The 11,527-nt window shown below is 41.6% G+C and overlaps 1 protein-coding gene across 5 annotated transcripts in view; it reads left to right on the forward strand.

Moving 5' to 3' along the window:
- Positions 1-793: 793 nt before the first annotated feature.
- LOC127569244 (matrin-3-like) overlaps positions 794-11,527 on the forward strand; it is a 55,263-nt gene continuing 44,529 nt past the window's right edge. For 2 of the 5 annotated variants that reach the window (XM_052013685.1, XM_052013688.1), the window contains exon 1: positions 815-855. The gene's annotated coding sequence lies outside the window, so the exon portion shown is untranslated. Of the gene's footprint in view, positions 898-11,527 lie in introns of all 5 variants that reach the window. The other 3 variants (XM_052013690.1, XM_052013689.1, XM_052013687.1) reach the window with 3 other exon arrangements.

The following is an 11,527-nucleotide window of genomic DNA, read 5'->3' on the forward strand; positions in this document are numbered from 1 at the left end:
CAATGACTCACTGAGCAAAGAACGTCAGCACGCTGTTATCCTGATGACACCACCCACACACTCTCACTCTCTCTATGGTACTATATTTTAAAGGGACATTCACCAAGTAGCAACCTGCTCTGTAACAGTGGGGCAGAAACAGTTAACGTTTCGGGTCCGCCACCTTTTTTGATTTTTTCTCCCTTTTTCCAATCGTTCCTTTATTGTTGTCGTTTATCTTCACAATTTTAATATTTAACTAATTACGTTATCACCAGTTCCCGGACGTTCTCCGTTATCTGTTACTTGTCCCCGCTTTCCGGGGTAAAAACCAAAACATTTCTACACCTTTGTCGTTTCTGTTAACTTTACAAAAGCTACCCTGCCTTTGCAGGTCTATCCGACCAACATCTTCTGTATATATAAAGGCTTGTAGCATCGCCACTATTCCATGCACATCGTTTTTGTTTAAATCCTTCTTTCCATGAATCGTTGGTTAATGGCATAGTTGGGACAAAACCCAACCAAAATATTTGTAGCTGTTGCTGCATTTCTTGCATTGCTCGTATCCGGTGTTTCGTTTATCCGGGGGTGTTTAGTTCCAATGGGTGCAGCGTTGAGAGCCGCAGCGGGGTAGGTCCACTCGGTGCACATGTGGGGACACCGGCGGCCGCGAGGCACTTCCCCGCACTGCTGCTAGGCGACCGCTGCGCGTGCCCGGGAACAATGCGCGGGGAAGGGAGGAGGGAGGGAGCGGTGCACTGTGGGATTCCTGGCGCCGCCGTGCGGCGTACCATGGGAATCCTGGCAGGCTGCGGCGCAGTGGATTGTGGGAGTTTGTGAGGCCCTTTCCACTCGTCGGAGCGGCAGCTGGAGGTAAGAAACCGGCACGAAGCGGGGAAGCGGTGAGATAAAGAGGTGAAAACTTTTCTTTGTTCGGTAGAATATGTGGAGTGGAACGCTTTAGGGAAGAGGGGGAGTGTGTGTGAGAGGAAAGTCCGATTTTTGCCAAGGTGCGGGGAGGTCGGTCGTCTTTAATGGCCGTTTGTCGTCGGTGGCAGGAGCCGCCGCCATTTTGTGTCAAAGGAAAAACCCGCAGCAGAAGCGCAGAGAAATGCTGAGGGGCAGGGAGCAGTCCGGGTCTGTCGGGGGGCAGGGAGCAGTCCGGGTCTGTCGGGGGGCGGGGGGCAGGGAGCAGTCCGGGTCTGTCGGGGGGGCGGGGGGCAGGGAGCAGTCCGGGTCTGTCGGGGGGGCGGGGGGCAGGGAGCAGTCCGGGTCTGTCGGGGGGGGGCGGGGGGCAGGGAGCAGTCCGGGTCTGTCGGGGGGGGGCGGGGGGCAGGGAGCAGTCCGGGTCTGTCGGGGGGGGCGGGGGGCAGGGAGCAGTCCGGTCTGTCGGGGGGCGGGGGGCAGGGAGCAGTCCGGGTCTGTCGGGGAGCAGGGAGCAGTCCGGGTCTGTCGGGGGGGCGGGGAGCAGGGAGCAGTCCGGGTCTGTCGGGGGGCGGGGGGCAGGGAAATGCTGAAGGGTAGGGAGCAGTCCGGGTCTGCGGGAGGGCAGGGAAATGTTGAAGGGTAGGGAGAAGTTTTAGGTCTGTGAGTGGGCCCGGGATACTGAAGAGTAGGGAGCAATTGCGGGTCTGTGGGAGGGCAGGGGAGCACTGAAAGGTAGGGAGCAGTTGCAGGTCTGTGGGAGGGCATGGAAATACTTAAGTATAATGAGCAGCTGTAGATCCGCGGGAGGGTAGAGATACTGAAGTATGGGGAGCAGCTGTAGGTCTGCGGGAGTGCAGGGATACACTTCCTTTCTTTTTCAATCTTTTTATTAGTTTTCAAATTAATACAGATTGATATATAACATCAATATTTATACCTGTAATACAAAGAGATCAGGATAACAATCATAGCATAGATAATCATAAAGAACAATAAAAAAAATCTGTAGATCCAACGATCTCTTAGTAAATGAATATAATAAAAGAAAGGAAAGAAAAAGATTTATTATATGAATTTTAAAAAAAAACCAAGTCTATAAGAAAAATTGTAAACAATATAAACTAAACAAAAAAAATTTTAAAAAAACAAACAAAAAAAAAAGAAAAGAAAACTGGGCTAAAACTTCTCAGTAGAAACAGAGCAATATTATGTCGTCAGTCCGTTCCTCCAAGTTGGAAAGTTATTGAAAGGGGATCTACATCATGTGAAAATATTGAATAAATGGACTCCAAATATCTTCAAATTTAAGCAAAGGAATTGACAGTACCACTCCTAATTTTTCCAAGTTTAAACATGATATAGTTTGAGAAAACCATTGAAAAGTAGTAGGGGGTATTGGATCCTTCCATTTAAGCAAAAATGGATTGTTTGGCCATTAATATAACAAAAGCAATCATACGGTTAGCGGAAGCAGATAAATGGCCAGACCTCTATCCTTGGTAATCCAAAAATTGCAGTGATAGGGTGAGGTTGTAAATCAATCTTCAATACGTTTGAAATAAGGGAATACACTTCCAGTAGGGAAAACTGAACCTTTGGAACCAAGGAACACCACCAAACTAAAAGAAACCTGATCAACAAAATTTCCAAGAACGTGAAATTGTCTCTTGGGGGATCAGCAATTAAACACTAGAAAAGCAGTAAATGTGTTTCATGAATCACAAATAAGCTTCAGGGAACTAGTAATAAATAAATTGCCAGAGACCAAACCAGGGTGATAAAGAAATGAAAAGAATGCCCTGTAGATATAGGGAAAACCTAATGCACCTTGCAGAACTTTTATTTTAAAACACACCAAGCCAGAAAATAAAGCACTGGGAATAGATTTGATCTCAGAGAGCGATAACATAAATGTTTCTGACAATTGAGCCAAATGAGTCTAAAGATAAAAAGCCAAACTACAGCAAAAACTATTAATTTAAATGGTAGAACAAATATGAAAACCAAGGACTGGACCTGCTGGTCCAGTAGACTGCCCTTATTTGTTATGGTAATAATGTGTAATCTCATATTTTATACAGTGATATAATATCTTGGATCATTTTTGGAAGAATTGGAAATCACATTCTGCTCCCTGAAGGGGATTTAAATCGTTTCCAATAGACCACAGTAAATGCATTTCTCAGTCCACCTACCTGTTCACCTAAGTGAATAGTTATCTTTATATTATCCGGCAGCATTCCCCTTATCGTGCATTGAAGGTTTTTGCATGGAGAGTAATTTAGAGGGCTTTCTCTTAATGCTTTCATGGTCAAGTGTGTCAAGCACCATGTGGTGGGACCAAAATTAAAATGCAAGTTTTTGCAAGGGCAGAATATTATAGTTCCTGACCACATCCAACTTGGTAATCTTGAACCAAAAATCCACATTGAGTAATAAACAACATGAGTAAATGAAAATACTGGCAAACAGCGAGCTTTATGGAGCAATGTCTAGAACAATTAAAAAAAACTTTAGGTAGCAACTAATAAGTCTTGGATCAAACACATAGCAAATTCTGCAAATAAACCAATGTTACTAATTGATTAATGGAAGTTTAATAGATGAAGTGGAAAAATACTTTCGAGATTTAAAGCAGGGATACTGAGGAGCAGATCGGGAGACAGATTTTGGAAAGGTGCAAGAATAACAGGGTTGTTATCATGGGAGACTTCAACTTCCCAAATATTGATTGGCACCTGCTTAGTACCAAAGGTTTAGAAAGGGCAGAGTTTGTTAAATGTGTCCAGGATGGATTCCTGTCACAGTATGTTGACAGGCTGACTAGAGGGAGTGCCATATTAGATCTAGTATTAGGTTATGAACTGGGTCATGTGACAGATCTCTCAGTGGGTGAGCATTTGGGGTACAGTGACCACCGCTCCCTAACCTTTAGCATTGTTATCGACAAGGATAGGAGCAAAGAGGACAGAAAGATATTTAATTGGGGAAGGGCAAATTATGAGGCTATAAGGCTAGAACTTGCGAGAGTGAATTGGGATGACATTTTTGAAGGGAAATGTACTATGGGGATGTGGTCGTTGTTCAGGGATCTCTTGCAGGATGTTAGGGATAAATTTGTCCCAGTGAGGCAGAGAAAGAATGGCAGGGTGAAGGAACCATGGGTGATGAGAGGTGGAACAACTAGTTAGGAGGAAGAAGGCAGCCTACGTAAGGTGTAAGCAGCAAGGATCAGATAGGGCTCATGAGGAATATAGGGTAGCAAGGAAGGAACTTAAGAAGGGGCTGAGGAGAGCAAGAAGGGGACATGAAGAGGCCTTGGCGAGTAGGGTTAAGGAAAATCCCAAGGCTTTTTTTCACTTATGTGAAGAGCAGAAGGATGACGAGAGTAATGGTAGGACCGATTAGAGACAAAGGTGGGAAGATGTGTCTGGAAACCGTGGAAGTGGGTGAGGTTCTCAATGAATACTTCTCTTCAGTATTCACCAAGGACAGGGGTCTTGATGACACTGAGGACAGAGTTGGTAAGGTTAATGTTCTAGAGCATGTTGATATCAAGAGAGAGGATGTATTGGAGCTGTTAGAAAATATTAAGACAGATAAGTCCCTGGGGCCTGACGGAATATTCCCCAGGCTGCTCCGCGAGGTGAGGGAGGAGATTGCTGAACCGTTGGCTAGGATCTTTGAGTCCTCGTTGTCCACGGGAATGGTACCAGAGGATTAGAGGGTGGCAAATGTGGCCCCCTTATTCAAAAAAGGTAGTAGGGATAGTCCATGGAATTACAGACCAGTGAGTCTTACGTCTGTGGTGGGCAAACTATTGGAAAGGATTCTTAGGATCTGTGAGCATTTAGAGAATCATGGACTGATTAGGGACAACCAGCATAGCTCTGTGAAGGGCAGATCATGTCTCACAAGCCTGATAGGGTTCTTTGAGGAGATGACCAGGAAGATTGATGAGTGTAGTGCAGTAGATGTCTACGTGGATTTTAGTAAGGCGTTTGACAAGGTTCCACATGGTAGGCTTCTTCAGAAGGTCAGAGGGCATGGGATCCAGGGATGGTTGGCCGTGTGGATTCAGAATTGGCTTGCCTGTAGAAAGCAGAGGGTTGTGGTGGAGGGAGTGCATTCAGATTGGAGGGCTGTGACTAGCGGAGTCCCACAAGGATCGGTTCTGGGACCTCTACTTTTCATGATGTTTATTAATGACTTGGACGAGGGGGTAGAAGGGTGGGTTAGCAAGTTGTCAGACGACACAAAGGTCGGTGGTGTTGTGGATAGGAGGACTGTCGAAGATTGCAGAGGGATATTGATAGGTTGTAGAGCTGGGCTGAGAAGTGGCAGATGGAGTTCAATCCAGAGAAGTGTGAGGTGTACACTTTGGAAGGACAAACTCCAAGGCGGTGTACAAAGTTAGTGACGGGATTCTGGGTAGTGTGGAGGAGCAGAGGGATCTGGGGGTTCACATCCACAGATCACTGAACATTGCCTCACAGGTGGATAGGGTAGTTAAGAAAGCTTATGGGATGTTAGCTTTCATAAGTTAGGGGATCGAGTTTAAGAGCCACGAGGTAATGATGCAACTCTACAAAACTTTGGTTAGACCATACTTGGAGTACTTTGTCCAGTCCTGGTCACCTCCATTATAGGAAGGATGTGGAAGCATTGGAAACGGTGCAGAGGGGATTTACCAGGATGCTGGCTGGTTTGGAGAGTATGGATTGTGAGGAGAGACTAAGGGAGCAAGGGCTTTACTTTTTGGAGAGAAGGAGGATGAGGGGAGACAAGATAGAGGTGTACAAAATATTAAGGTGAATAGAGTAGACAGCCAGCGCCTCTTTCCCAGGGCGCCAGTGCTCAATACAAGGGGGCGTGGCTTTCAAGTAATGGGTGGGAAGTTCAAGGGAGATATCAGAGGGATGTTTTTTACCCAGAGAATGGTTGGTGCATGGAAAGCGCTGCCTGGGGTAGTGGTGGAGGCAGGTACATTGGTCAAATTCAAGAGATTGGTAGATAAGCATATGGAGGAATTTAAAATCGGGGGCTATGTGGGAGGAAGGGCTTAGATAGTCTTAGGCGAGGTTTAAAGGTCGGCACAACATTGTGTGCCAAAGGGCCTGTATTGTGCTGTACTGTTCTATGATTCTATAGTTCTAAAGCATGGAATCCGTTTTTCAGGAATATTAGAGATGGCAGTAATTTTGAGACGTGAGCCAAATAATAAACATGGAGGAAGAATAAGTAGCAATAGCAAGATTTATACATCAAACTCAGAAGTTCAGAGGCATGCAGTAATCTTATGGGAATTGGATTGTAGCAACAACAACTTGCATCTTTAATGTAGAATAATGTTCCACAGTGATTCAGAGGCGTAGAGAAAATGAGCATCAAAGCAAAGAAAATACTAGTAGAAGCCATAAAAATTTTGGCCCAAGAATTTTCATTAGGGTTGCAAGTGAAGAGAAAAAGGTTTAGGGAAAGAACTTTAGTGTGCAGGATCTGAGCAAATGAAATGGCGTCCAGCAACAGTGCAAGGAAAGGTGAGGCTGGGGAGAATGCCAATGGCTAAGGAATGTGGCATCCACAGTCACTGCCTTTCTCAGATGCTTGCGTACAGCCTATCATGCATGCTACTGAAATGGCTTGAGATCTTGATAGACATCCATGTTGATGATTCTCATGAGGTAAAATACAAATTGATCTCTTCAGATACTTGGTTAATTTTGTTAATGAGAAATCACTTTAGGTGGTTCTTCAAGTGGTATTGCTGGTAAAATTGCTTTTGGACTTGCAATCTCCCATAGCTTTAAATATTCCAGTGGACCATTCTTCCTGCCCTGAGAAGGCATGGTTTTTGGAATATCAATTGTTATTATATGCATGTTGTGGCAAATACAGTAGACCTCATTCCAGCAGATGAGAGGTGAAAATCTGTAGAATGGAATGGGTCAATATTTTCAAAATCAAAACTGGCAGAGTTGTGGGTGACTAAAATGCAATCTTTAAAGTATGTATTTCTGATAGTACTGTAATGTAATTGACAATTGGAAGAAAAGTCATCCATCAGTAAACTCCAAAAGTTTAATTCTCTGATAAGACAAACATTAATGACAGAAACATCACTGCTCTATGAAACGAGACTCAATTACACTGCAACATCTGTAAAGCTGCCACATAGATAATGTTTCATTACTAAATGTACAAATTGGCATCCAATTGGAGAAAACAACTTTGAAATTCTTCTCCACCTTCACCATTGATGTAACCTGCATATTGTTCAGAATTTGTTGGTCTGCATAAGATGAAGACAGCACTAATCTGTTAGATCTTTGCCTCCAATTCTGCCGCATCCTGACTTACGAAATTTTTATCAATATACAGAGTGACCATCTGAGCTGCATCCTATGTCACAATAAAAAGTGATTTCCATTAGCAAATTAAACCATATGCAATTTTGCTTCATGTGCACATGTTGTCACAGGTGGAGATCATTTTTTCAATGCCTTTTAAAGAGATGCTGTTTCCTTTCCCTTGCATTCATGATAACTTTGTACTCTGCTATTTTAATGTCATACTTTTCAGCCCCTATCATATTCACTGTGAAATATGGTCACTGTGCACATTCTGTTATCAGAATGCTTGTAGGGCCCCTTTTTATATTGTAGCACAGCAAGTCCTCATCCGCCACCTCCCACCTGGCAGAACACTTTCTCAGCTTGAGTAGCTTCTCTGTTAGTCATTTCCAGGTGAAAGATAAAGTTGTGGGAATGGCGTGTTAAGCCTCTTTATAGGTTGTGTTGAAAATCTTTTCGGGACCAATACTGGACCTCCACCTGTTCATTATGGTGATGACTGGCTCATTGTTGATTCTTGCTGCCTCTTTGATCCTGAGAATATTATTCACTTATATTTCCAATTTCCACACATCCCTCATTTTCATGGTCCACCTCTTACATATTATTTCTATCCTTCCTGGACCTTATCTGTGGCAGTGAGCTTTCCTTAAAAATGTATTGCAGCCATACCCACTCCCACAGCTATGTGGAATCTGCTACTTTCTGTCTTGCCTTCTGTAAACATTTCATCTCTTTCTCTGTTTCAGTTACATCTACTCTGGCAATTCCTATTAAAATGAGAAATTGTGAACAAATCCCTTCTGCACTGGATAGTTCCATTCTGTGTTCTTCTGCTTCCAGTCCTCTCACAACCAAGAGATTGTCACTAATGCTCAACTTCTGCACCAAAAGTCTTTGTATCTTCCAGAATGTCATCATTATTTCTGTCACTCACAACATAGAACTTTAATAGTATGGCACAGAAGGAGGCCATTTGGCATAGTGAGTTCTTGTTTTTTTGTAGGTCTTGCACTAAATCCATTTCCTGTGTCTGCTTTCCAGACAGTGCTGGTACCCCTGGAAAATTACTGCCTTTTTCCCTATCTTTTTGTCATTTTCCACATTGTTGATCATGGCCCCTTGCACACCTTCTGTCTGAGGTAGCAATTTGCATTATCTTATGATATATGGGATAGTATTTGTCCTTTCACATTGGGGAGAGCAAATGAAGCATAAGTGCCCTGTTTGCTAAGCACCTCTTTGTAAGTTCAACCCCAAGTGGCCTAAGGTCCTTCACTTGAATTCCTCCTGCCATTTCCATTTGACCTATTATTGGCCTTTGTCCTTCTATAAAAAATGATCTGGGACAGTTGTTTCCTTCTAGAAATCCTGAAGGTCTTTTGCCTGAACAATGATTTCAGTAACTTAAGGTGTTATCCATATTCTGATTGTCAGACCTATTGTAATTTATATCTACCTCCTGGGTTTTACAAATCTTCCATTTTCTTGTGCTTTCCTTTCACTGCCATAGCACTTACATGTATTTCTCTAATTTTTGTTTTGTAGTTTAGCCCTATTACTTGACATGAACTAGAAATATTCCATTCTGCTTTCTCTCTGTATTTATGTCATTTTATATATTTATATTCTTCCCCTTTTCTCACCATATTAATATTCCTGTCAATCTTCTTTTTCAGTTCTGAAGAAGGTACAGACCTGAAATGTATCTGTTCTCTCCATGGATGAGATTGACCTGCTGTGTGTTTCAATTTTCTTTCAGACATCAGTATATGGAGTATTTTGCTTTTTATCTTTTTAAGTATTACTTAAACCAAATTGATAGTCATAAATTGCGCAATTTGAATGGATTTGCTCTTTTTTGCTGACCCCCCCCCCCCCCCACCCTAGTTCTGTCAAGCTTTGATTTGATCAAAAATCTTTCACAGTTTTTAAGTAATTCATTGGATGTTGTTTTCATTATACTGAGTTGGATGTGACTCCAACTTTCATTCCATTCAAGCAATTACTGTTCAAAATGGCAAGAATTTGTGCTTGTCAGACTAGAGAACCAAATCACTTTGGGTCACATTGTGAAAGCAAGATCCTTGTGGGTCACTGTGAATACTTTTTTTAATCTACTGCCCTTTAATGTTGGGTTGAGAAAACCCAAATTAAGTCACTTTGTTCTCCTACAACTGGTAAATTGAGAGCACTGTGTTCAAGGCCAATTTTAAACTCTTCAGAGTTCAAAGTGATAACATTTTGTATTTCTCTCAAATGTTGTTGGTGAGTTGTGAATTTTCTCAGAACATCTCCAGACTATTACCGTAGCTTTGGCAAAAGTTAAGACAGCAGAGTAGGAGTTGGTTGGGCAAATTTAACTTCACTAGCTATTGTATTTGTTTTTGAAATAAGTTTTTGATTTTTTTTGTGCATTGAAAGAAAATTACTGAAACATGGCATTTAATAATGTTCATGTCTAGAATATATTCAATTATGAAAAATGTAAAAGGTAAACTATTGAGAGAAATGTGGTGTTTCAATAAAATTATTTTAACTCCTTACAACACAGAATGAGGTTATTTTGCCTATAGGGTCCATGCTAGCTCCAGGCAGAGCAATCCCTTCAGTCCCATTCCCACTCTTATTTTCTTGTAACCTTGCAACTTATTCTCTTGCCAGTTTTGGAGGGAAAACTAACATGGTTACAGGGACAATCTGTAAATTCCACATTGTACCTGAGGTCAGGATCCTAGCCATGTCACAGAGGCAGTGAGGCATTTGTCAGTCTGTCTCAGTAGATTGCTGGTACAGCTTCAGATATTGAACACAGAAGTCTAGGCTGAAACCCAACCATAATATTGGCAAGGTGCATTGGATGTGTCACATTTTCTATTGAATGTTAAGATGAGGTCCTCTCAAGTGAAAGTAAAGATCTCTGTTGTTCTTTTCCAAAGAATAGTATATCATAGCTAATATTTACCTCTCAGCCAAAGTCGAAAATGTCTATTCAATAACACTTTGCATTTTGGAGTGTTGTACAATAACCCCTGGGTTTCCTGAATTTTAGCAGTGACCAGACTTCAAAAGTTCTTGGTTAATAACTGACTTAGAAAATCCTAAGCTTGTGAAAATCTCTATAATCTTTTTTTCTTTTTTCCTTCAGTTTGCCCTAAACATTGTGATACGTAGCTAATGGATAACCTTTGAAGCTACCATCACCTGAAATACGGTTGTTCGATCAACTATGAGAAACCTATTCCACCAGTCAGGCACCATAATTTTGGCTTGGATTGCAGGAGGTTTTTGTCATAATGCCATTGATTTTTGGAACACAGACTTACAGAGCAACTTTGCATGGGGCTCTTCCTTAATCCACACCAAAATATCCTAGTGAAAAAGAGCTTTTCACAGTACATCAATGACTATGTAAGATTAAAAGGCATGGAACAATTGAAGTACATAAAACTTATTTATTACATTGACACTGGTAAATTTATTTCTGGAAATCGATTTGCCCCATTTCCAGACTTGGGGAGTAAAAATGAAACAAATCTTGATTTAGCCTTTCTATGTTTTCTGACCATTGATCTTGATTTATGGTCCTATATGCATAATTTCTTTATGCATTTGAGGAAAGGCTATAAGCATGTTTCTTTTGAAAGCAATTTTATTTCTCTAAATCTTCATAATTCAGAATCTGTGTCCTAAAATTATCCTCATTACAATATGTCAATATCCCTTTGAATGTAAGGTGTCCAGACTTGTACAAAATATTTTAAAAATTTGCACTAGTTATGTAAGTGTAAGGTAGAATATATATATTTTACATTGACTCTACTCTAAATCATGAATCTATTCAGCTTTTCAATCTTTTGGGCACTTTCATGCTCATATTATTTCTGCCATGTTTCCACAACATCATTAAAAGTTTGTTCCTGAGCCCAGCCAACTCTCCTTCACTCTTGCTTGTCACCTGTTTAGGTCACATTACATACCAGATAATTTTTGAATCAAACTCAGCTGGTTGAATTGTAAAATCTATTTTCTTATGTGGGCATAGCACTTTTTTGGAGATTGCAACAAAAGTGTTGAAACTTTATGCTGCTTAAAACTAATCCTTTTAGCTGCTGAAACATAAATGTCCTCTGCAATGAGAGCCAACCCATTGGGATACACATCCTTTGCTTTTATCACTAATCTGTTTACATTTTCTCTTAACAAATTGTTATCTACCCTGCCCTTTGAAAAGCAGATCAAAACCAGCAAGAGCCGAATGTTGT

Source organism: Pristis pectinata, chromosome 4 (assembly GCF_009764475.1).
Source record: "Pristis pectinata isolate sPriPec2 chromosome 4, sPriPec2.1.pri, whole genome shotgun sequence".
Lineage (NCBI taxonomy): Eukaryota > Metazoa > Chordata > Chondrichthyes > Rhinopristiformes > Pristidae > Pristis > Pristis pectinata.